At 37.8% G+C, this 27,147-nt stretch overlaps 1 non-coding gene across 1 annotated transcript; it reads left to right on the top strand.

Moving 5' to 3' along the window:
- The first annotated feature begins 15,873 nt into the window (after positions 1-15,873).
- On the top strand, positions 15,874-15,980 carry LOC113000042 (small nucleolar RNA R71). The gene has a single exon (XR_003265313.1). It is a non-coding gene; the product is annotated as a small nucleolar RNA R71 (small nucleolar RNA).
- The last annotated feature ends 11,167 nt before the right edge of the window (positions 15,981-27,147 follow it).

The raw sequence follows: 27,147 nt of genomic DNA, 5'->3' as shown, positions 1-27,147 counted from the left end.
ATTGACACTATTTGTTTTTGAACATTTTCCTTCATGAAAAAGTACTTCAATTTCATCTGCTTAGCACCCTTAAAGTACTTGTCGTTCTTAGAAAAAAATACTGTTGCAGAGTTATCACAATACATTTTCAGCGGCCTAGCAATACCATCGACAATTCCAAGCCCTGAAATAAAGTTATGCAGCCAAATAGCCTCAATTGTAGTCTTAAAACATGCTACAAATTCAGCTTTCATGGTAGATGCAACAACAACTGATGCATACTGATAATTGCTAAATATGAGCTATTTTTTATAATAAAAATATATTGAAAATATCTTTAAAAATATTTCTTTAGCATTTACTTTTGGCTTAAATGTTAGGAATTGATATTTTTCTTATTTATGGCTTGCAGATATGAAAAGAAGAGATTAAAAACAAAAAAGATCCAGAAAATATAAAAAATATGAATAAGGAAGATTTTTTGCATCAGGCCCAAGTCCACTTCAGCAACTATAAAACGGGAGTCAAGCCCAAGTCCATTCCAACAACTATAAAAAGGAGTCAAGCCAAGGAGAAAAGACACACCAAGTCTTAGAGCACTCTAATACACACCTAAAGCCTGAGAACTCTCCCTTAGTGAAAAACTTGGTGTTGTGATCTCTCATGCTCAACCACTTGGTTCTAGACAATTGGTACTGGTATGTTTCTTCCTGAGAAGCTACTTATTGTATACTCATTCCAGAAATCTTGACGAAGGTCCATAAAAAAGGCATTATCATTAAAGGTAGGCCATAGACATCCACTCAAAAGACTCCATCCATACTTAGCTTGGATATGACATTCTCTGCTACTTGGCTACTAATTCTGGGTCAAGAATAGCTACAAAGTTCAGATTATGCATCTTAGTGAGGTCTCAAAAAAGAGATGGAAACATCTTCCCTGCACCACAAGAACTCAAAATTAAAAAATTCACAAATTGGGTGCCCTCCTTCACCATCAGAGTCCACATATACAACATCCAGAGCACTTCCATTAGAGACCAGAATTGAGCCATTTGTTTCCCCAGGTTCAGGAGGGTTGGCGAGGATCTCAACTGAAACAATAACTTGCACATCCTCCATAGAATCCTGCAATCCAGGGTGGGTGGAGAAGGGTGGTTTAGGTGGGTGAGGGGTTGGCTAGATAGAGAACCCGAGAACGGAAGGATCGGGAGGTTTGGCAAGAGCTGGAGCATGATTGAGGGTGAAATCGAACCCCAGGGTGGGGTGGGTAACTGTAGGGGCCGTGTTTGTAAGGGTTAGGTTTGTCATATTGGCTTTCTTCTTGCCTTTCCCATGATGGGAGCTATATAAGGAGTGTGGTTTCACCACACGAGAATGAGATTTCTATGCTTGGGTTGTTTTCCGAATTTGGGTTTCTGATGTTGGCCATTGGTATTATAAGTCTTTGGTTTCTGTTGTGGTACAACATTATGGCTGGTATTTATAGGGAGGGTAGGCTTGGGTTCTTGGGTTTGGGAGACAAAATTTGAGGATTCTGGTTCATGGTTGTTTATGGTGGTTTCCTGTTAAGTGGACTCAAAGACACCCTTGTGGCCCATTCTGAGTAGGGGCATCTGGTTGGTCTATTCCTTGTTGGGCATGGGTTGTTTGCTTGGTCAATCTAGGTTGAGAAACCCTTCTTTTTGGTTTCTTGGCTATCATCTAGGGTTTATAGACCCCATTAGTTCTGTTGGAATCTGTTCCCGCTTCTGTAATGGTGACAAGACTCTTATGTAAAATTTTAAGGGTTTCTGTTGGATTTCCCCTGCGGTTACTTTTTGTTCCACTTTTTCTTCGTACATATATATTCAAGGGAAATCCGGTTTGTCGGAAAGCGCACCAAATTGTCAAGTATTTAAAAAATTAAAACGAATGAATCCGAGTATCGAACACAGGGAACTAATGTTAGCCTGAGTTAAGTTCAGAAATGAAGCATTGTTGAGAGAACATGTATGATTGATAATTTCAAACAGAATTTAAACTAAACCTTTATGCTAAAAACTATAAAATGCAAGGTAAGTAAAAGTGACAGCAGTAGGTAGAAATGTTAGGTCTTTCTAACAAACAAGCTGATGCATATAAATATATTTCTCTAATCAATCATGCTCTTGTGTTCTATGTTGTAGCCTAAATTACTAAACCTCGATCCCTCGTCAGACCGAATCAATCCAAGCTTCATCCTCAGATCCCTCTTGTTGGACTAGGCCCAATTTAGACGGCCCTCTTAGGTTTAGACTAACTTAAACTGAGTTTCGTTTGCAGATCCCTCTTATAAGACTAGGCCTGGACTAAACAACATTATTGTAACAACATAATTAAAACCAAAACTTAATCCGTAGATCCCTCTTGTAAGACTTAGTTTCGATCCTGCTTTAATCAAGTTCTAAGGCAACAGTACATTTCCCAATGCTAAAGTCACCTAACTATGCACACAAATGGGTGATCAAACCAAAAGCATACAAACATTAAGCATTGAAGGAAGCATTGAACACAGAAAACATAATCAATTAGATATTAAGTATTTACATCAGCTGTTCATTAGAAATCCCCAACTAGGGTGTTTAGCCAGCCATTATAGAAGAAACCCTAACAATAATAATAAGCTTACAAAACCTAGGTATCTCTGCAAAAGCTGCTCCTCTTGCTGCCTCCAGAGTTCTTTTCCCGAAATAGGCACTATGGTGTGCTTTGGAATCTATGCAAATCATCTACTTACCCTAATTCTGCAAAAAAATAGGCTTTAAATAGGCTCTAAATTCGTAACGTTGCGCTTAGCGCAAGTAAGTGGGTTTGAGCTTAGCGCCAGTCGTGCATTGAGCCTGGCTGAAGACAACTACTGCGGTTAGCGCACTGATCTCGCACTTAGTGCGCGACCTTGATATTGATGCCCTGCCAGATTCTTCTGTCGCGCTAAGCGGGCTGAAGCTGCGCTTAGCGGTGGATGAGCGCTTAGCCCACTGATGAGCTAAGCTCAACTGTCACTTTTGGCACTTCATGAATTAGCCTCTTTTTCACCTGAAATTGCACATATTTCATCATTAAATCCAATGGACATATTCTAGAGACAGCTTTATCCATAAAACAAAATTTATTTACAAAAATCACTAAAAAATAATCATAAATTGGGGAACTATACAAGTTTTGGAAAATGTTTTCTATACAAAAGTTAGTCATATAAGGTGACTAACAAACTCCCCCAAATTTATAGTTTTGCTTGTCCTCAAGCAAAGAAAGAACAACTCACTTTTCCTCAAGTGACAAAGGCAGTGGTCAATCAAAAGAAAATGGTGTTTGATTCATAAAGGAATTCAACCATATGAACTGAATATCATGGAATGATTAAATCAATCACTTCTCTCAAGCATGCAGCTTTTCAAAGATAGGAGCATAAGCATTAGAGTCACAGCTGAAATAAGCTAGTAAGCATGATAGAAATCAAGGAAGGATCATCAACCAAAACCTCACAGTCATTGTTTCACTCAAACTCAAGTGTTTAGGCTTATTCCATCATAAACAACCAACACAAGTTCCAACCTTTGCATTTCATCTCATATCATACAACAATGAACACATAAAATTGAATCCGAAGGACTTTCTAGGCTTGTAATGGGGTTAGGCTTCCAACAAATAATGGTTTTTCTAGGATTCAAAAGCTTAGGTTCTAGGAGAGCATTCATCCATAGAATAACCTTCACTTTTTCATTCATTCCTACCCTATACTTGCCCTTTATTTAGGCACTTAGCTTTCATTCATTATTTTGCAGCATACACACTTTTTCATTTCATTTGTACTTACAGTTTTTTTAACACAGAAAACATTATATACATAAATAGTGTGTTTATACTATTTTCTTTGACCATTTCAATTCTTACCCAGTGCCTCCCCCAAATTTGGGACAAATTTACCTTGATAATAACTCTCCCAAATTTGGGACAAATTTGCTTTGAACCTAGCTTCTGTGGATGATGCTCTCCTACAACCTAAAATAAGGTAGCAGAAGATACAACTAAATAGGCTCCAGGTTCAATCAATCAATAAATTCATTCAGCTCAAATTGGGTGCAAGGGATAATTCATTCAAACATATGGTCACATTTTTGGCTAAGTGGCTATTCATAATCAAACATGGCCTTCATCATCCTCAAATTCATGCATCCAGTCCATACTTCAGAGATTCACGCAAAAATCAGTACTAAATGATAGTCATTTCTCTCAAAATTTAAGGATCACACTCTCACCGGGATACGGTTAATGCATTCCTTCACAATCAATCTGGCAACCAACTAACATTTTCAGACATACTTCCAATCACATGCTCATTCTCTTCTAATGACTTCAAACTTGATCAAAACAATCATCTAATCATCCCAATCCATTCAATTCATACATTTTCTCAATCAAATCATTTTCAAACACTCATTTCATACCAAACAAGCCACTGCATACAAAGTTCAACCAATTCACTGTTCAATCAAGCTTTTTGTACAAGCAAATAAACAACTACACTACTGAAATTTAAATGCTGAAATTTAAAGAACTGAAACATAAAAGCTGAAATTTAAATGACATAAATCATAAAATAACTAAAAATAAACTAAAGTGTTCAGAATGCAAAAATTTTAACGTCCTGATCCTCTTGTGGCTGGTGTTCATTAAGATCCAATGTTGGAGCTACTGATGAATCCTGTATAAGCTACTCTGACTCCACAACTAGTGTAGATGGCTGGGTCTCCTCAGGAGTAGGTGCAGAGGATGGAGATGGCTGTGGAGTCTGATCTGGAGTAGTCTCCTCCTCTGCTGCTACTGGTGCTGGCGGCTCCTTAGTATCAGGCTCCTAGGCTGTAAAGGCCCCACCCCCTCCAGAAGAAGAGGGCTGGTCTCCTGGCCAGGCCACCTGGGCCTCAAACTCCTCCATGCTCAAAATGGAGGGCAAGCCCAAGCCCTGAAGGCTTTGCATGATAATAGACTGCCCCCTGTGGATGCTCTGGAGCATGGAGTGCAACATCTGTGGTGTAAAAAGAAAATCTAATGGACCTGCAGATAAAGGAGCTGGAAGTGGTATCTGTGTGGGTGTAGGAGGAATAACTGGAGTTTGAATGGGAGGTAATGGAGCTGTGGTAGAAGAAGAAGCTAGTGTCTCTGGTGCTGAAGTGGTGGGGACCTCAAATCTCTTACCCCTGACCTTCCTGGGTCCTCTGAAAGTTACTATTGGATCATCAAAATTCCAACAGTTCTTCTTAATATATGCCAAATTAATGGCAGGACTTAGGCTCTCCAGGGACCTCGAATTTGACTGAACTCCCCTAGCCTTACATAAAGCTGTGATCAAGGCAGGGAATCCTAGTCTGGATGTGTCATGCTGTGCTATGAGGGAGATCTGGTGGGAGATGAGGTACCCCATATTCATGTTCATCTTCATGATGATGCCATAAATGAGTTTGGCTCTGTCAAGAGTGACATCAGAAGTGTGGGAAGTGGGGATGAGGTTAGAAAAGGAAAGAACGCTCCAAGTCTGAGCAAGAGTGGTCATGTTCTTTCTCAAAATCTTCAAAGGCTGCCCATCAGCATTAAGCTCGAATCCCCTCCTTGGGATATAGAGCTTAGTAGCTAACTCCTGAGGATCAGGCCTCAGGAGTGCAAATCTAGAGTAAGCACAAAGTTTTTGCCCCTCTTCCATAACAACAGGGGTCTTCAAAAATGTGTTAAGAGTATCCTCATCAAACTTAATCACATGACCTCTCACCCTCACCCGCTTAGGTGATTTGTCCTCGGGGTCATAGAGGTTTGCATAGAATTCTTTTACAATGGCAACATCAATGTTGTCATCTAGAAAGTCAGTCAACTCCTCATCCCAATGGCGTCTCTCGAGTTCCTCCTTGAACTCTTCAAACTCTGTATAGTAGACTACCACATTCCTTTCTGGTAAAATCTTACGAGGCACCACAATGTCAGTGTATCTCTCCCAAGCCTCTTGGGAGGTGAATCTGGATCTATCAAATCTGGCTTGGGTAGGTGTAGAGGGTGTCTTTCTTTTCCTAGAAGCCATCTACAAAATATAATACAAAACACAAGAGATTAGTACAGGTTTATTCTCAAGAAAATAGAAAAATGAAAACTGAAAACAGAGTTGGGTGCTTAACGCAGCAATTTGGCGCTTAGCCCCTTATGAAATTTTACTCAAGCGCTAAGCGCAGCAAGCTAGCGCTTAGCTCGAAGACACATAAACATTTTTTTTCTGCAGAATAGGCTTAGCACATAGCTGCGCTTAGCCTAAGTCTACAATTTTAGAAACAGTAGAGGACTGGAGATTAGCGCAGCATGCTGGCGCTTAGCTCAGCCTCAACAAAAAGACACTCAGGCTTAGCGCACAGGCGCGCTTAGCCTTATTGCAAAGGTAAAGAAACAAAACCTAAATGGCGCTTAGCTCAACAAGCTGGGCTTAGTGCCTGAACTACTCTGAGTATCTTAGTATACTATTGACGCTTAGCGCATAGGTGCACTTAGCATCTACATCGTTTTGGTTCAACAGCCACGATGGACGCGCTTAGCACGACATGGTCCACTTAGCGCGATCATCAAAAATCCTAAAAAAATTAACAATTGCAATGAATAGGCTAAGCGCAGCAGGCGCGCTTAGCACGTTCATTGCAATTCCCAGAAATACACACAGGGGTTTTCACCCCTTTCAGCCACATTGCCCCTAATGGGCTTCTAAACTACCTGAAGTCCTAAAATACCTAACCCTAAAACTAAGTAACTTAACCTAACAACAATACTAATCACGAAAACCATAAATCAACTATCCTAAGGTTTGAAGCATGAAAAGTAAAAATAGAAATGTTCTAACTTACTTGGATTGTTCTCGAAATGAAGCAAAAATGATGCAGAGAAGCAGTACACACGCAACAGAAAGTAAAAGAATGCTCAAAGATGAGAGGTTGCAGAGGTTTGGGTGCAAAGGTAGCAACCCAAGTGCCTTTACTGAAATTTGTATGGCGCGCTTAGCGCGCAGCTGCGCTTAGCGTGCCAATGTGACGTTTGAGTTTAAAACACTAGCGCTTAGCCTTGCCTCGCGCTAAGGCCAACTTAAAGTTGTAAAATCCCGTAAACATTTGGGGATTAGCACGGCAGGCGGTGCTTAGCACTTTCTGCAACACCAAAAATCTTTCTGCAATATGCGCTTAGCCTAAGATACGAGGCTTAGCGTAACATCAAGCTTCAACTTACAGTGAGTGATTTAGGCTTAGCGCCACTACCTGCGATAAGCGCACTTCCAATGATTTCACAACAGAATGATGTTGGCGCTTAGCGCATCCTTCCCCGCTAAGCCCAGCTTGAAAGCTCAACTTACAGAATGAATCTAGGGCTTAGCGTAGGATTGTGCGCTTAGCGCATCTATAATAAATTTTCATAGAGAGGAAGTGGCGCTTAGCGCATCATCCACGCTAAGCCCACTGCTTAAGGTGCAACTTACAGTGAAGATGTTGGGCTTAGTGCCGCAATGTGCGCTTAGCTGAACCATTTAGCCAATCAATCAGGGGTCTTTGTGTTTAGCGCGAGCAAGCTCGGCTTAGCGCGTGAAAAGATGGCGCTTAGCGCAAGGTTTGCGCTTAGCGGATAAGCAATCTGAAAATTTTTCTAAGTCATTTTCTGCTTATCTCTTCACACATAATTTAAAAACCCTTTTTTTTCATTACTAAACAAGCTGAAATAAATCACAATCACAAGCAAGATGTCCTAACTACATGCAAGAAATAAAATGAAGATAGAGAAGGGAAAGAAAAGTTGGGTTGCCTCTCAGTAAGCACTTCTTGATCGAGGCTGTACCCGAATCAAATAAACATTAAAATGTAGTAACTAGGAAGTGATCCTAGGTCGTTTCCCAATGAGCAATGATACACCAAATGTTCATGACAAATAGTAGGAAAATAGTAATGAATTGGGGGGGGGGGGTTATTTGCTTTTGTAAATTAAACAGCGAGTAAAATTAAATTAGAAAATATCAGAATTAAAATACGTTGCTTCCCCTTGATTCACAAGCAAGTCTCTTATCCTAGGTTGCGAGAATTTATCCTTTATCAGTTTAACCACTTAATCCAACCCTAAATTAAATTACTAAGCGAAATTTAACATAAGGCATTCATTATGTGATTAAGCAACACATACACCAATTACTCATAAACGATCGTTAAGCATGAACGTAAATTAAGCACAGAGACAACTAATCAAGCACTAAGCATGCATGAATTAATAGCAACAAATTCAGAGTAATTAGTGAAGAGGAAAAACTAAACATAATTTAATAGTAATAATAGAACCTCAAAGAGAACTGTGCTTGATCCTCAAGAGAAAACAACGTTGGGGACTTAGCCTTCCATTAATCAATAAAGAACGAAATTATAGATTGAAGAACGAAATTTTATTGCTAAAACGAAAAGTCAAAACTAGAATTGCAAAAACGAAAAAAGGGGAAAGAGATGAGAGAGAGGAGAGAGAGGGCCTAAACTAGAACCTTGGTGTTGTTATATAGTTTTTTTCAGCCCCAAAGCTTACAAATCTGTTTTAAATCCAAGCCCATAAATAAAATCAAATCAAATCTAGATAAGATAAGATAAGATAAGATCTAGATGAAATAATATCTAGATGAGATCGAATCTAAATAATATCTAGATAAGATAAGATAAGATCTAATTTTGTAGAATAGTCTGCCCTCTTCAAGTCCAAGCCCAATTCTGGATTCAAGCCCAAACCCAATTCTAGATTCAAGTCCAATGCTTCATTAATTCCTGAAATTAGATTAAAAACATCAAATTAGCTGAATGGACCCAAATAATAAAATTGCCTAATTACTTTGACAATTAAGATTAATCAATACTTAAAATGGTGCAAAAAGGGTTAAGAAATAGGAGAAAATAATGGCACATCAAAACCCCCCATACTTAGCCTTTTGCACTCCTGGGCAAAATGAAATAAAGAACAAAATCCAAGGATATCAAAGAGAGACAAACAAAAACATTTACATATTTCTCAATGAACATCAAGGAATGGGTAACATCTGTAACAGCTGTAACTTTAATAAGTAAATAAGAAAATAATAAATTAATACATAAATAAATAAGAAAAAATAAAATAAAAATTATTAGGTCATAAATTCCCACTATATAAGCCAAATGTTAACCTAGAGCAGCTTTTTGGAAAACACATTCTGTTCCTTTCTTCTTTTCTGACGCACAAGAACCCTAACAGAGCAATCAGAGGAGGAGCTCTAGAGAGCACCAGAGACGCCACCATTGCTAACAGAGAAAATTTAAGCGACTACCTCGAGGTAAGGGATGAGTTACTCACGCTTGGGGATTAGAATGAACATGTGTAGGGATCCCTAGAGGATCAATTTTTGGGTTATTTTGGGGTGTTTATGAATTTAATTATGTTTTCATGTTTAATCGCGGATTGAGTGTGTTTGATGAACCAATTGGTGTTCTGTTGCGAGTTTGTTGTAGAATTGATGTGTTCTGTTGCGAGTTTGTTGTAGGATTGATGTGTTTCTCTGTTAGGTGTGTACCTTAGGAATTAGAATTCTTTATAATTAACATAAAAATTGTGTGGTGGTGATTTTGTTTATACCAGATATGTTGGCCTTTCAATCTTGTTCCTGTGCTAATGTATATTGTGTCCAGATAATTATTTTTACACCGCAGTGTATACGTGTACATATATATTGATACTGTTTTTTTTACAAACTGTATATTTTATTTCACGTTGGTGATTTCTTGTCATGAAATTCATAGGTGTAGGGATTGTTGGATAATTGAATTGGCTAAAATCATTTAAAGAAATTAACTAAAGTTGTATTCACATTGTAATTAGGCATTTTCTTGATGTTGACAACTTAGTTGAAATATATTTAAAATATAGGTATACATGTTGTTCATAGAAATCAATATGACTATATATTTTATTGTTATATATAATTTGTATTTACTTAATAATATATTTGATATTATTGTGATTACTTTATATTAATATATATTTAATACTTTTTATATGTTATATGTGATATGTACGTTTACGTTTACGTTAATATATATATTTTGTTATATATTTTGAATATAATATACTTATATATATATTTTACGTGTATTTTATAGTTACTTGTTTATAAGCCTTGAAGTTAAATATTGTATGTTATTATTATTATGATACATTGTTATCTAATTGTTGAGTATATTTTGTAATTAGTTAGAGTGTGAAATGTTAAACTGTAGACATGAAACATGGTTGTGAATGAGTGTGTGATTGATATTTGTAGAGATATTACTTGTCATGTGAGTTATGAGTTATACAGTAACCCGACCAGTGTGTACCTTGAGAGAACTTTTATGTGCAGTGTTAAAGAAAATTGTAGGATTCCTAGTTAGGATCCTGAAGGGTTAAACTATAGCGCAATTTGTTAAATATGTTTGAAATATAAGAGTAAGGTCGTGGGTATTATATAACTCATAAACAGTGTCTGCGTGCAAATAAAAAAATAATATTTTAGGGGTTGGACCTGAATCAGGAAGGTGAGGCCCAAACGGATTCTTCGGAGTCTAGGCCTTGGGGGTAAAGATACTCTGTTTGAGTGCTCCTTTAAGCCCATGTTGATCCCATGTGGTTGGGGCATTCTCACAAAACAGAGTAACGCTGACTGGTCACCTTATGATGTTACTTAGTGAGAGTGACCGAGTATACCCATTGTGTGGTGTGCTTTGTCATGTACTCCTAAGCGCCCCAGTGTTGTTTTTCACTGACATGGTACCACATTGCATATAGGCTTGAGTCTTAGTATAATTGTTGCATAACGTTTGTGTTTGAATTTCATTGAGTTAACAATTGTGGTTGATGTTATTTTATGGAGTGTGTAAACTTGAATGGGTGTGAATAATGTGTGCGATTTTGTGCAGTAATGCTATTTATATAAATTCAGCTTTAAGTATTATATGTTTCACATGCTCTAATGTTTTATTATATACGAATGTGATAACTCACTCCCGGTGTGTGTTTGTGTTTGGGCTGATTGCCACTTTGTTTCAGGTGAGCCTTCATATGATGAGTCACATGCTAGAGATAGAGAGACTTAGTCTGTGATAGGGATTATGATTTACTGAATGATATAATTGTGTTATACTTTTCTACTTTAGATTTCTTTTTATTATTATTTATTTAGAGTGGACGGCCTTGTTTTGAGCCGGGATAATCTTATCTTTTATTAAAAAAAGTAATATTCTATTATGTTTTCACTAAGTAGATGTGAACCTTTATCCTTTTGAATTGATTAAATTAAATGTGTTTAAAAAGAAAAATTATTAATTAATTTTGCATGTTTTTTTCCTTCTTTTATTATTATGTGTTTATAATCTTTTAATTAAATTTTGTATGATTTATTTAATTAGTTAGTTATAATTGTAAGGGTAGAGGGTGTCACAACATCTAACATGAAGAGATCCAAAGAGTCAAGAAATTCGTGAAAATCATCCAAGCAACCCAATCATGGCAAAATAGTTAATCAGCTCAAGAATGAAAAGTGATATAGCCTCACAAGATATACACTTTATCTCTCAAGTGTCTAGGCTACTGTTTACTCTCGAAGCACCCATGAAAACAAACACCACATAGACTTGGCAAAATTCTAAAATTGACAACAACTTGACAAACCCATGCACATGAGGATCAAAAGGTCTTTAAAGGTTGTAATGGGGCCAAGGACAAGGTAGGGAAGAAAAATATGGAATAAGTAGCTAAATCCCAAAGGAATAGAGGAGCAATGGGGAATAAGTGGAAATTAAGCACAAGTAGTAAACCCAAACCCTTTAATATCAACAAAATCAACCAAGGCTCCCAAATCAAGACCTTATTTATTCAACTTCACCTCTTTTCTTCTTCTTTTTTTTTTTTTTTGAATAGTACAAAATCGCAGAATTTGCAGCAACTAAATTTTTTTTTTTCATTTTTTTTATTGAACAGTACGAAATTGAAGATTAAAGAAAGAACTAGGCAATATATATATACATCAAGCATGGCCAAAAATCATATCTTCCAATGAAACATACCCCCCCCCCCCCCACACTTATTCCCAGCTTATTCCCAAAGCAATTCCAAAGCTCCAAAAATTCCTTAAGGGTAAGGTGATATCATGGTTTTTCACTTAAGGCTTGTAAATGAGCTTCAAAACAAAGAAAGGGGAAAATAGGCTCAAAGGGGCTATCAAAGGAATTAATTCAAGTAAGTCTATTTGGCTAGAAGCTTATAAGAACGACATTGCCTAAATCATTTCCAAATATGCATGTGAATTAGGAAGCATCAACAAGAATCAAGCCACGGCTATTGTGCAAGCAATCAATGGGGCAAAACACACCAAAAGATTATGATGATGGATGGCTCGAATTCTCACAAAGGTAAACTTATCACTTTCAAATTGAGCTTTCAAAACTATCATGACATGTAAAGGAAAAACAAGAATTTCAAGTCACAAAATGTCAAGAGACTTTTATTTTCAGAACAATTACCCATTACTTGAACATATCCTATAATTCAAAGAAAAACATGCAAAGTTGTACATGCAAACAGAATTGACCTAAAATATTAAACTAGAAACCCAACAAAACTAACAAAATTAACAAAACTAGCAAAACCAAAACCAAAGAACACTCCCCCCATACTTAAACAACACATTGTCCTCAATGTAGCACAATTAAAATATTAAAGGCATTTAAACCATCAAATAGAATCGGACAAATGTAATAAAAGTAAAGGAGGGGATAGGAAAAGAAAAACTCCCTAAGTCATGGTGGAAAAGAAGTAAGCTGAAGTAAGGAGATCTTTTGAGTAAGGACAACCCCCCAATGTGTAATTGGAAGCATCGCACATTAGCTCAAATGGGGCTGTCAAATCAGGTGCCTGAATGATAGGGGTGGTAGTCAGTGCTCTTTAGAGGCAATGAAAGGCCTCTTTGCATTTATCATTAAAGTCAAACTCCACCTCCTTTTGCAACAAGTTGGATAGTGGAAGGGCTACCTTGCTAAAATATCTTATAAAGCGCCTGTAGAATCCTGCATGACCAAGAAAAGATCGCACCTCTCGCACGCAAGATGGGTAAGGCAATTGTGAAATAACAAAAATTTTGGCAGGATCTATTTCAATGCCCTTATTGGAAATAATGTGGCCTAAAACTATACCTTACTCAACCATAAAATGACATTTTTCAAAATTTAGAACAAGGTTAGTTTCAGTGCATCTATTCAAAACCTTTTCCAGACTATCCAAACAAATATCAAAAGAGGATCCATATACAGTGAAATCATCCATAAACACCTCTATGCAATTTTCTAAAAAATCACTAAAAATACTAATCATGCACCGCTAGAAGGTACCAGGGGCATTGCACAGGCCGAAAGGCATCCTCCTATAGGCAGAAGTGTCGAAGGGGCAAGTGAATGTGGTCTTTTCCTGATCCTCAGGAGCAATAGTGATTTGCATATAACCAGAAAAACCATCAAGGAAACAGTAGTGAGATTTACCTACCAGGCGTCAAGCATCTGGTCAATGAATGACAGTGGAAAATGGTCCTTTTTGGTAACCTGGTTCAGCCTCCTATAGTCGATGCATACTTGTGGATGGGCTAATACTAGGAATGTCTGCCAAGGTCCAGCCTATAGCCTTCTTATGCTTCTTGAGAACTGATAACAGCTTCTCCTCTTGCTCATCAACAAGGGAGGCAGATATAATTACTGGAAAACTTTTGCTATCATACAAGTAAGCATATTTTAAATTTGATGGCAGAGGCTTCAATTCTGGTGTGGATGGCTAGATAGTGGTAGAAAGAGATGGTTTCTCAGCCTGTACCTCATAAAGAAAGTCAGAGGTATGTGTATTTCCTAAAACATGGTTAGTTCTATCTGACTCTATAAAATCAATTTCAAGAGGTAAAACATCAGCAGACATGTAATCAATATCAAATTCAGATTCACTCTCAACATCAAATTCAGACATATGATCAAGTACAAATTCAGATTCAATGCATGAAGAGTGACAGGTATGCAGATTAGAATGAAGATCAGTCATGTATTCATCAACAATATGGTCAATTATTTCAACACGAAATACAAAAAGATCTTCAGATGGGTGTTTCATAGCATCAAGAATATTAAAATGAACAGTTATATCACCAAACTCCATAGATAGTGTGTCTGCATATACATCTATCTTAGTTCTAGTAGTTTTCATAAAAGGTCTGCCTAGAATGATGGGAACTGATCCTTTAGAAAATCCCTCCTCCATATTTAAAATATAAAAATCAACAGGGAAAATCAGCTCACCAACTCTAACTAATACATCCTCTATGAAACCAGTAGGATAGGCAACACTTCTATTAGCTAAATGAATTACGACATCAGTTGACTGCAAAGGACCTAAAGATAGAGAATTAAAAATAGACAGAGGTATAACACCAACAGAAGCTCCTAAATCTAGCATGGCATTGTCAAACTTATTGTTCCCTATAATACAAGGTATGCTGAATGTACCTGGATCTTTACATTTTTTAGGGATTTGGGGAACAGATTTACCAATCAATGCGGAGACATTTTTGCCCATACTAATTCTTTCACTTCCTTTAAGCTTCCGCTTATTAGTGCACAACTCCTTCAAGAATTTAGCATATCTTGGAATTTGCTTTATTGCATCTAGCAGATGTATGTTTACCTCTACTTTCCTAAATGTTTCCAAGATCTCCTTCTCTGCCTCTTCCATTTTTTTGTTGGAAATTTCTCTTGGAGGGAATGGAAGAGGGATATGCTGCTTCTTTTTGGATTCACCTGCATAGAAATTGTTAGGTAACTTACTCTTTAAATTTTTGTCATCATCTTTTTCTGGAGTAGAGTGAGGTTGGGCAGGTTCATTGGCGGATGAGGAAGATGCTACTGGTTGAGGTCCTTGACACTACTTTCCTGACCTCAATTTAATGGCACTCACATTTTTGGGATTCTGGACAGATTGAGAAGGTAATCTATCAGAATTCTAGGACTGTTGTTGATTTAACTGTGTAGCCAACTGTCCCATCTGATTAGTCAAGCTCTGAATGGAGGCTCTGGTCTCTTGTTGAAACTGCATGTTTTGCATAGTCATTTGCCTCACAAGTTCTTCAAGGGAAGGTTGCGGAGGGGCCTCAATTGTTTGCTGTTTTTGGGGCTGTTGCTGTTGTTGCTGCTGGATTGGTGGAGGAACGTATGGTCTGCTTGGGCCAGCAACATTTTGAAAATAAGTCAGTTGTTGTTGCTGCTATTGTGAAGGATTCGACCATCTAAGGTTGGGATGATTCCTCCATCCGGGATTCTACCTGTTGCTGGAGAGGTCATAGTTGTTCTGTTGTGACTGATTTTGCTGTTGAGGTTGAGGAGGTCTGTTGTAGATGTTTGCATCATAAGCTTCAGGCTGTTCAATTGCTTCAGATTGTTGCACAGAAAGGCAAAGGTCTGTGTGGTGGTCGGCAGAGGAGCATAAACCATAGAGTCTGGCGACAGGTGCATATTTTTTATTCATGGCCAGTTGGGTTATCAGGTTAACCAAGACATCTAGTTTACCTTCAAGCTTCTTAGTCTCACCTGATGAATTCGTGACTACTTCATGCACTCCTCTAATGACAATAGCATCACTTCTGGCACTAAATTGCTGAGAGTTTGAAGCCATCTTCTCAATTAAATTTCTGGCTTCAGCAGGGGTCATGTCTCCAAGGGCTCCACCACTGGCAGCATCTATCATACTTCTCTCCATGTTGCTGAGTCCTTCATAAAAATATTGGAGGAGAAGCTGCTCTGAAATCTGGTGGTGAGGGCAACTAGCACATAATTTTTTAAATCTCTCCCAGTATTCATATAGGCTCTCTCCACTGAGTTGTCTAATGCCTGAAATATCTTTTCTGATGGTCGTGGTCTTGGAAGCAGGGAAAATGTTTTCTAAGAATATTCTCTTGAGGTCATCGCAGCTCGTGATGGACCTTGGAGCAAGGTAATATAGCCAGTCCTTTGCCACTTCCTCTAAAGAATGAGGAAAGGCCTTCATAAATATGTGATCCTCCTGGACATCTGGTGGTTTCATGGTGAAGCAGACAATATGGAATTCTTTTAGATGCTTGTGTGGGTCTTCACCTGCAAGGCCATGAAACTGGTACGAAAATTGACCAAGAGGAGTTGAAAATCAACACAAGTGACATTCAAAGGGAAGTTAATGGCGTGGGGGCTGTTTGGAATCCTCATCAAGGGCTGAGTTTAATTACTTGGCTATTTTAAGCATTTTCATCAGTTAAGACAAATAAAATTCAGCCATTCAAAACCTTTCCAAGATGGTTACAAAAGAAGCATAAATGGGACATTCAAGGCCTTAAATAGGCGTGTGGCTAATTATGGAAAAGGAATATCATGAGCTGATTGCATTAAGTCATTAATTGCATTTTATTACTAGTTTTATTGTGTTTAATTAGGCCTTAATTGCATTTTATTACTAGTTTTATTGTGTTTAATTAGGCCTTACTGTTTTTCGGCCATATATGGATGTAATTTGATCATTTGCAGATTATTCAATAAACAAGAACAATTCAGTCCAATTAGAAATTGTGTTTACATTTTCGCCCGATTATTTGCAAGCGTCGTCTTGAAAATAGTCCGATTAGCTCAATTGGTGTTGAGTGCTAATCTCGTATTAAGCTATTGGTGTAGTTTAATATTGCTTATTTTTCCTTGCTGATTTTCGTAAAAACCCAAACACACAAATACCAAAAATACTTAAAGGAATTCGACTAATAAGGGTGGTACCTAGTACCTTCGTTATTGGTTGTTTGCTTCCGTTACCACACTCTGATTTCGTATCATTAGTGGCATCAGAGCACGGTTCTGATTCCGTGTTATGTGACAACAATGGATTTCAACAGTGATGATTTCATGGACAAATTGTGTGACGCCTTAAGGAACGTTGACATGAGAGATGAACGATGGAGGCCTAGAAGGGGTGAACCACGTCCAAACGTGGATGAGTTCAAAATCACCGAACTACCTGAATTTAATGGTAGTGCAAACCCGGAGGTTTATCTAGAATGGGAGCGCAAGATTGATAGAATGTTTGACTTCAAGGATCTTGATGATGAGAAACGTTGCAAATATGCTATCCTGAAACTTAGCAAAAGTGCATCGTTGTGGTATGAGGGATTGAAGGCTAGAAGGACACGAGATGGAAAGGAGAAAATCCACTCTTGGGAGTCCTTGAAGAAGAAGTTGCGCAAGAGATATGTACAATCAAATCACCGACTGAATTTGTATAAAAAAATTGCAAATTTGGTGCAAGGCAAAATGAGTGTTACTGAATACATTGATGAGTTTGAGAACCTATGCCTAATGGGTGAAGTGGAGGAAAATGAAGAGCAAAAAATGAGCCGTTTCCTTCGTGGGCTGAATAAGAACATAGCTTTTGCTGTTGAGCTATGTAACTACACAGATTTCACCACTTTGTGCACCTTGTGTTTGAAGATTGAAAATCAAAACAAGAGTAGATATAATGCTGGGAGTTCTAGTGGTTGGTCCAAGGGAGGTGTGTCGGGTAGTGCAAATCCAGCCCCTAGCACTAAACCAATGGAGAATCAACCGAAACAAAGTGAGGCCGCTCCTAAACAACCCATTGCCACGGCCAAGGAGACTAATCTGTCAAAGGTTAGGTGTTTCAAGTGTCAAGGCTTTGGACACTTTGCTAGGGCTTGTCCTAATCAACGAGTTGTGACCCTCCGAGAAGCAATTAGCATGCGTGATGAGTTGATGAAGGAAGAAGAAGAATCTGGTGGCAATATTGAAGGTGATGGAGTTGAAATTGTTGAAGATGATGATGATGAGGTAGAAGTATATGGACCTCCCATGTATGATACCTTGATGCTAAGAACTTTGCAAGTCAAGGCTGTACCCGTGGAAGGAGATCAAAGAAATCAAATCTTCTACACTAAGGGTCAAGTGAAAGATAAGTGGTGTAGTATCATTGTGGATGGAGGTAGTTGTACCAATGCGGCTTCAACTGAAATGGTGTCTAAATTAGGATTGCTCACAACAAAACATCCTAAGCCTTATGCGCTACATTGGTTGGACAATGGAAGTAGCATAAATGTTACAAGGCAGACGCGTGTGGGATTAACCATGGGATCTTATGTTGATGAAATCTTGTGTGATGTGGTACCTATGGATGCAAGTCACATACTCTTGGGACGCCCTTGGCAATTTGATAGGGATGTGACGCATAGAGGAAGGTCCAATGAGCATGAATTGAACTTCAATGGCAAGAGGATTGTGTTGAAACCAATGGCATCAAATGAAGTCCGTTCCATGATTACAAAAAGAGGTAAAAAGCCTAGTCTCACTATGTTTGCTACTGAAAATGAAGTGAAGGATGCTATTGATAATGGTGAATTAGTCTACGTGTTGGTTGCAAAGAATGCTAGACAAGACGATGTAGAGACTCCTTTTAAACAACAATTGGAGGCTGTTTTGGGTGAGTATGAAGATGTGTTTCCAAGTGAACTACCAAAGGGTTTGCCACCTATCCGTGGGATTGAGCATCAAATTGATCTAATTCCGGGAGTTCCATTACCAAACAAGGCTGCATATAGGTGTAATCCGGAGTAGACAAAGGAGTTGCAACGGCAAATTGAAGAATTGATAAGCATGGGTTATGTGCGTGAATCAATGAGTCCATGTGCTGTTCCGACATTGTTGGTTCCTAAGAAGGATGGTTCATGGAGAATGTGTATTGATAGTAGGGCAGTGAACAACATAACCATCAAATATCGTTTTCCCATTCCAAGACTAGATGATATGCTTGATGAGTTACATGGATCGGTTATCTTCTCAAAAATTGATCTAAGGAGTGGATATCACCAAATCAGAATGCGTGAAGGTGATGAATGGAAGACGACATTCAAGACTAAGCATGGTCTATATGAATGGCTAGTTATGCCATTTGGGCTCACAAATGCACCTAGCACCTTTATGAGGCTCATGAACGAAGTACTCAAGCCTTTTTTGGGTAAGTTTGTTGTTGTTTATCTTGATGACATATTGGTGTATAGCAAATCTATAGAGGAGCATTTCACTCATTTGAAACAAATATTTGAGACCCTAAGAGCACAAAAACTCTATGGGAAGAGGGAAAAGTGTGATTTCTTGGTTGAAAGTGTGGTGTTTCTTGGATATGTGGTGTCTAAAGATGGAGTATCCGTTGATCAAACAAAAGTGGATGCTATCAAGACTTGGCCGAGCCCTACAACAGTTTCGGAGGTGAGATCTTTCCTTGGTCTTGCATCATTTTATCGACGCTTTATCCAGAATTTTAGCACTATAGCAAGTCCTATGACCGAATGTTTGAAGAAGGGTGCGTTTGGGTGGAATGAACAAGCACAAAAGGCTTTTGAATTGATTAAGTTAAAGCTTTGTGAAGCTCCTGTTTTAGCTTTACCCGATTTTACTCAACCATTTGAAGTTGAATGTGATGCTAGTGAAGTTGGCATTGGGGCTGTTTTGATACAAAACAAAAGGCCTATAGCTTATTTCTCGGAGAAATTGGGAGGAGCCAGATTGAACTATTGCACCTATGACAAAGAGTTCTATGCCATTGTGAGAGCTCTTGATCATTGGAATCATTATTTGCGTTCTAATCACTTTATATTGCATTCAGATCATGAGTCATTGAAGTATATCAATGGGCAGCAGAAGTTGAGTCCAAGGCATGCTAAATGGGTTGAATTTCTTCAATCTTTTAATTTCTCTTCAAAATACAAGGATGGTAAGAGTAATGTGGTGGCTGATGCACTTTCAAGGAGGTATGCTTTAATTTCAATTCTTGAAACTCGTTTACTTGGTTTTGAGACTTTGAAAGATTATTATAAAGAAGATGTGGATTTTGGTGAAATATACTCTAATTGTGAGAATGGAGCATTTGGAAAGTATATCGTGCAAGATGGATTTTTATTCAAGGAGAATCGGCTTTGCATCCCAAGGCATTCAATTCGTGAGTTACTAGTTCGTGAAGCTCATGGTGGAGGTTTGGCTGGTCATTTTGGCATTACAAAGACCTTGGAGATTTTGAAGGAACACTTTCATTGGCCAAAGATGTTAGGAGATGTGCAAAAAGTCATTAGCAGGTGTGTTACTTGTCACATGGCAAAGAGTTCTTTCAAACCAGGGGCGTATACTCCCTTGCCAACGCCTAGTGGTCCTTGGATGGATGTGAGTATGGATTTCATTGTGGCTTTGCCCCGAACACAGCGAGGTAAAGATGCTATTATGGTGGTTGTGGATAGGTTTTCAAAGATGGCACACTTTGTAGCTTGTCACAAAACCGATGATGCTAGTAATGTTGCTGATTTGTACTTTCGTGAGATTGTGCGTTTACATGGAGTTCCTAAAACTATTGTTTCCGATCGTGATTCAAAGTTTTTAAGTTATTTTTGGAACACATTATGGAGGAAAGTAGGTACTAAGTTGCTGTTTAGTACTTCCCATCACCCTCAAACCGATGGACAAACCGAGGTGACTAATAGAACTCTTGGTACTTTGCTGCGTGGTTTGGTTAGTAAGACTCAAAAGGATTGGGACTTGAAGCTAGCCCATGCTGAATTTGCTTACAACCGGTCCCCTACATATGCTACTAATCATTCTCCTTTTGAAGTTGTTTATGGTGTGAATCCTTACTTGCCATTGGATTTGATAGTTATGCCAAAAGAGGAGTTAGTTCATCCAGATGCCGAGGCCAAACTCAAAGCAATGATCAAGCTACATAATCAAGTGCAAGAAAGAATCAAGGCCGTGAATGAAGTTTATAAGCAAAGGTCCAAGAATAAGAAGCCTAAGTTATTCAATGAAGGTGATCTTGTGTGGGTCCATTTGAGAAAAGAAAGATTCCCAAGCAAGAGAAAGAATAAGCTCATGCCTAGAGCGGATGGTCCTTTCAAAGTTATATCAAAGATCAATGACAATGCATACAAGATTGATTTGCCCGAAGAATATGGAGTACATGCTACTTTCAATGTTGGAGATCTCTCACCGTATTTAGATGATGATGGTATTCAAGAATTGAGGGCAATTCCTTTCAAAGGGGGAGGGGATGGTACGAAAATTGACCAAGAGGAGTTGAAAATCAACACAAGTGACATTCAAAGGGAAGTTAATGGCGTGGGGGCTGTTTGGAATCCTCATCAAGGGCTGAGTTTAATTACTTGGCTATTTTAAGCATTTTCATCAGTTAAGACAAATAAAATTCAGCCATTCAAAACCTTTCCAAGATGGTTACAAAAGAAGCATAAATGGGACATTCAAGGCCTTAAATAGGCGTGTGGCTAATTATGGAAAAGGAATATCATGAGCTGATTGCATTAAGTCATTAATTGCATTTTATTACTAGTTTTATTGTGTTTAATTAGGCCTTAATTGCATTTTATTACTAGTTTTATTGTGTTTAATTAGGCCTTACTGTTTTTCGGCCATATATGGATGTAATTTGATCATTTGCAGATTATTCAATAAACAAGAACAATTCAGTCCAATTAGAAATTGTGTTTACATTTTCGCCCGATTATTTGCAAGCGTCGTCTTGAAAATAGTCCGATTAGCTCAATTGGTGTTGAGTGCTAATCTCGTATTAAGCTATTGGTGTAGTTTAATATTGCTTATTTTTCCTTGCTGATTTTCGTAAAAACCCAAACACACAAATACCAAAAATACTTAAAGGAATTCGACTAATAAGGGTGGTACCTAGTACCTTCGTTATTGGTTGTTTGCTTCCGTTACCACACTCTGATTTCGTATCAGAAACTTTGGAAGCAAATGGATCAGTCCAGTTTTAAGAACATATGGGACATCCTCATCAGGGTATTGGATGCACAAGCTTTCGTAGGTGAAATCAGGTGCAGCCAATTCCCTTAGAGTCCTCTCACGGGGTGGAGGGTGTGCCATGTTCTCAGAATATTCAAAATCGGAATGCTCAAAATCACCAATATCAGAATGCTCAAAAGGTACTAAATGATGTCTAACTAATCTATGAAATGTCCTATCTATCTCAGGATCAAAGGGTTGTAAGTCAGATGGATTTCCTCTAGTCATACACTAAATTGAGCATGCACAACTAGTTGCCTTCTTATGCAAGTAAGAGTGTAGGTTTGAACTACAGCTACCATTAAATGATATCCAAATGACTTGAAATTTTGTGAGAACCTTATAAAATGATGAGAAGATAACACAAAAAATTTCAAATGAAAATTCGAAGTCTAACTATATAAGCTAAAATTGGTAAGTTAAGAAAAATAAGAGAATAAAACTTGGAAAATAAAAAACTTTTGACAGAATCACCTTTTTTGGACGATGGAGACCTCAGCCATCCTATGGCTGGCTGCCATAGCGTAGGAAATTTTTTTCTACCCCAAATACATAAATAATAATAGCGATTCTGATAACTGGAGCAAAAGTTATGGCCGTTTGAAGTTTTGACAAAAATAAAATTTGCTACTTTTTTGGAACTTTCAAATCTGACCAAACTAAGGGCTCCAACTATTTTTCCCACAAAATATAGATTAAAATAAGTGATCATAAAAAAATTCAGCCAAAAATAACAACTCTAGCTACCAAAACAAAAAATACTAATTAATTCAGCAAGGGTGGTCGCTAAAATTCGTCGCTACATGATTTCCATTACTACTCTGTTTTGTCGCAAGCAAAAGTGGTCGCAAAACACTATTCACAGCAAAACATCCAAAACTGAAACAGGGGAAGTGCTTAACAGAAAAACTAAAATAGAACACACACTAAACAAAATACCAAGACACTAAACAACACTAACTAACACACACACTAACTATTATGAACCTTTGGACACTAACACGAACACAAGAATTAAACACTAACATGACACTAGCTATTATGAACCTTTGGACACTGCTCCTCGGCAACGGCGCCAAATTTGATCGAGGCCGTACCTGAATCAAATAAACATTAAAATGTAGTAACTAGGAAGTGATCCTAGGTCGTTTCCCAACGAGCAATGATACACCAAATGTTCATGATAGATAGTAGGAAAATAGTAAAGAATGGGGGGGGGGGGGGGGGGGTTGGTTTTGGTAATTAAACAGCGAGTAATTAAATTAGAAAATATCAGAATTAAAATACGTTGCTTCCCCTTGATTCACAAGCAAGTCTCTTATCCTAAGTTGCAAGAATTTATCCTTTATCAGTTTAACCACTTAATCCAACCCTAAATTAAATTACTAAGCGAAATTTAACATAAGGCATTTATTATGTGATTAAGCAACACATACACCAATTACTCATAAACGATCATTAAGCATGAATGTAAATTAAGCGCAGAGACAATTAATCAAGCACTAAGCATGCATGAATTAATAGTAACAAATTCAGAGTAATTAGTGAAGAGGAAAAACTAAACAAAATTTTACAATAATAATAAAACCTCAAAGAGAACTGTGCTTGATCCTCAAGAGAAAACAACGTTGGGGACTTAGCCTTCCATTAATCAATAGAGAACGAAATTATAGATTGAAGAACGAAATTTTATTGTTAAAACGAAAAGTTAGAACTGGAATTGCAAAAACGAAAAAAGGGGAAAGAGAAGAAAGAGAGGAGAGAGAGGGCCTAAACTAGAACCTTGGTGCTATTATATAGTTTTTTTTTTCAGCCCAAAGCTTACAAATCTGTTTTAAATCCAAGCCCATAAATAAAATCAAATCAAATGTAGATAAGATAAGATAAGATAAGATCTAGATGAAATAATATCTAGATGAGGTCAAATCTAAATAATATCTAGATAAGATAAGATAAGATAAGATAAGATCTAATTTTGTACAATAGTCTTCCCTCTTCAAGTCCAAGCCCAATTCTAGATTCAAGTCCAATGCTTCATTAATTCCTGAAATTAGATTAAAAACATCAAATTAGTTGAATGGGCCCAAATAATAAAACTGCCTAATTACTTTGACAATTAAGATTAATCGGTACTTAAAATGGTGCAAAAAGGGTTAAGAAATAGGAGAAAATAATGGCACATCACTTCTTTAACATCACTAGCTTGACGCATCATCCTGTTATCCAGGATCCAAGCATAGAACAGTGTTCAATCTTTCTATTGCTCCACCATGATATTGCTTTAACCTCTGTCTGTTCACTACCCACGTCCTATTAGGGTCTTTAGATTGAGGATCACAAAGCTCCACTGCTCCATATGGTCGAACTTTCTTGATGGTAAATGGTCCATACCATTTAGATTTAAGCTTTCCTGGGAACAATTTAAGTCTTGAGTTGAACAGTAACACTTGTTGCCCTGGTTGGAAGTCCTTCTTGAGTTACCTTTTGTCATGATACTTTTTAACCTTTTCTTTATACAGCTTTGAAGATTTGTAAGCATTTAATCTCATTTCTTCCAATTCCAAGAGTTGCAACCTCCTTTGTTCTTTGGATGCAGTTTCATCAAAGTTCAAAAATTTCAATGCCCAATATGCTTTATATTCCATTTCCACTGGTAGATGACAAGACTTGCCATACACCATTTGAAATGGAGATAAGCCTATCGGAGTCTTGAATGTTGTTCTCTGTATGCCCATAAAACATCATCTAATTTGATAGACCAATCTTTTCTAGTGGAAGCGACAGTCTTCTCCAAAATCTTTTTCAATTCCCTGTTTGACACTTCTGCTTGCCTTTAAGGAAGATAAGGTGATGTTACTTTGTGTGTCACATTATATTGTTTTAAAACCTTATGTAACTGATTATTGCAAAAGTGTGTACCTTCATCGCTAATCAGAATCCTAGGCACCCCAAATCTTGAGAAAATGTTCTTCTTCAGAAACTTCACCACAGTCTTGGCATCATTATGTGGGGTAGCCACTGCTTCAACCCATTTGGAGACATAGTCAACAACCACTAGAATATATTCATTACCACAGGATGAAGGGAAGGGTCCTACAAAATCAATCCCCCAGCAATCAAACACCTCAACCTCCAAAATGTTCTGTAAGGGCATTTCATTTCTTCTAGATATACCACCTATCCTTTGACATTGATCACAGTGCAGCACATGATGATGAGCATCTTTAAAAAGTGTGGGCCAAAAGAATCCAGATTGCAAAACCTTGGTCGCAGTCTTATTTCCACCATAATGGCCACCACATGGAGAGTTGTGGCAATGCCATAAAATACTCTTGGCTTCTTCTTGTGTCACACACCTTCTTAGGAGATTATCAGCTCTTATTTTAAACAAATGTGGATCATCCCAGATATAAAATCGAGCATCATGCATAAATTTCTTCCTCTGATGCCAATTAAGATCCTTTGGGATGATTCCTGTAGCTTTAAAGTTGGCCATATCAATAAACCAGGGTCTTTCACTTATTAAAAATAATGATTCATCAGGGAATTGATCTCTCACTTTAGCTTCTTTTGCTGTAACTTCCTCATTCACCAATCTTGACAGATGATCAGCTACAACATTCTCTGATCCCTTTTTATCATAAATCACCAAATCAAATTCTTGCAACAACAAAATCCATCTTATCAATCTTGGTTTGGAAGTAGCCTTGTTGAGCAAGTATTTAATAGCTGCATGATCAGTGTAGATGATAACTCTTGAGCCTACCGAATAAGATATGAACTTTTCAAGTGCATAGACAATTGCCAACATTTCTTTTTCTGTGGTAGCATAATTCACCTGTGCATCATTTAGAACTTTGCTGGCATAGTAAATGGTATGAAATTTTTTTCCTTTCCTTTGTCCAAGCATGGCACCTACAACATAATCACTTGCATCGCACATCAACTCAAATTCTTGCCCCCCAATCTGGTGTTGTAATTACTGGTGCATACACTAATTTTGTTTTCAAATCATTAAATGCTTTCATACATTCTTCATTGAACACAAAAACAACATTGATTAATTTTCAAATCATTAATTGCTCAGCGGTTTGGCTACTTTGGAGAAATCTTTTATGAATCGCCTGTAGAACCCTGCATGTCCTAGGAAGCTTCTTATTCCCTTGACATTCATGGGAGGAGGTAGTTTCTCAATTACATCAATCTTTGCCTTGTCCACCTCTATCCTTCTTACTGAAATTTTATGCCCAAACACTATTCCTTCTTGAACCATGAAATGACATTTCTCCCAATTGAGAACTAGATTAGACTCTTCACATCTTTGTAATACTCTTTCAAGGTTTGATAAGCAGCCTTCAAAAGATGGCCCAAAAACAGAGAAATCGTCCATGAAAACTTCAATGCATTTTTCCACCATATTAGAAAAAATAGCCATCATACACCTTTGAAACGTGGCCGGAGCATTACATAAGCCAAACGACATACGCCTATATGCGAATACACCAAAAGGGAAGAAAGCAGTTTTCTCCTTATCTTTGGGATCTACCACAATCTGATTATAGCTCCATCCAAAAAACAATAATAAGATTGCTCGGAAAGTCTTTCAAGCATCTGATCCATGAAAGGGAGTGGATAATGGTCCTTCCGGGTGGCATCATTCAGCTTCCGATAGTCAATGCACATTCTCCACCCGGTGACAGTCCTTGTGCATATCAACTCATCTTTATCATTCTTAATGACTGTCATACCTCCTTTCTTGAGGATAACTTGCACAGGGCTAACCCATGCATTATCCGAAATGGGATAAATAAGGCCTGCTTCCAGCAACTTAAGCACCTCCTTACGCACCTCTTCTTTCATGATTGGATTAAGTCTTCTTTGAGGCTGTCTCACTGGTTTGTACTTAACTTCCATATTAATTTGATGCATGCAATAAGATGGGCTAATTCCCTTCAAGTCAGATATGTGCCATCCAATGGTAGCTTTGTGTCTCTTCAAAATCTGCACCAATTGATCTTCTTCTGTTTTCTTCAATAAGCTACTAATAATCACTGGTTTTGAGTCATTGTTCTCCAAAAACACATACTTCAAATGGGTAGGTAAGGTCTTCAATTCTGCTTTTGGTTTTTCTATTTGCCAACTATTCTTCAACTCCTCAAATGCAAAATGTCCCTCAGAGATTTCTCCCGCACCTT

This window comes from Glycine max, chromosome 17 (assembly GCF_000004515.6).
Source record: "Glycine max cultivar Williams 82 chromosome 17, Glycine_max_v4.0, whole genome shotgun sequence".
Taxonomy (NCBI): domain Eukaryota; kingdom Viridiplantae; phylum Streptophyta; class Magnoliopsida; order Fabales; family Fabaceae; genus Glycine; species Glycine max.
The sequence above is the reverse complement of the archived record's forward strand: the minus strand, read 5'-3'. Positions and strand labels throughout refer to the sequence as shown.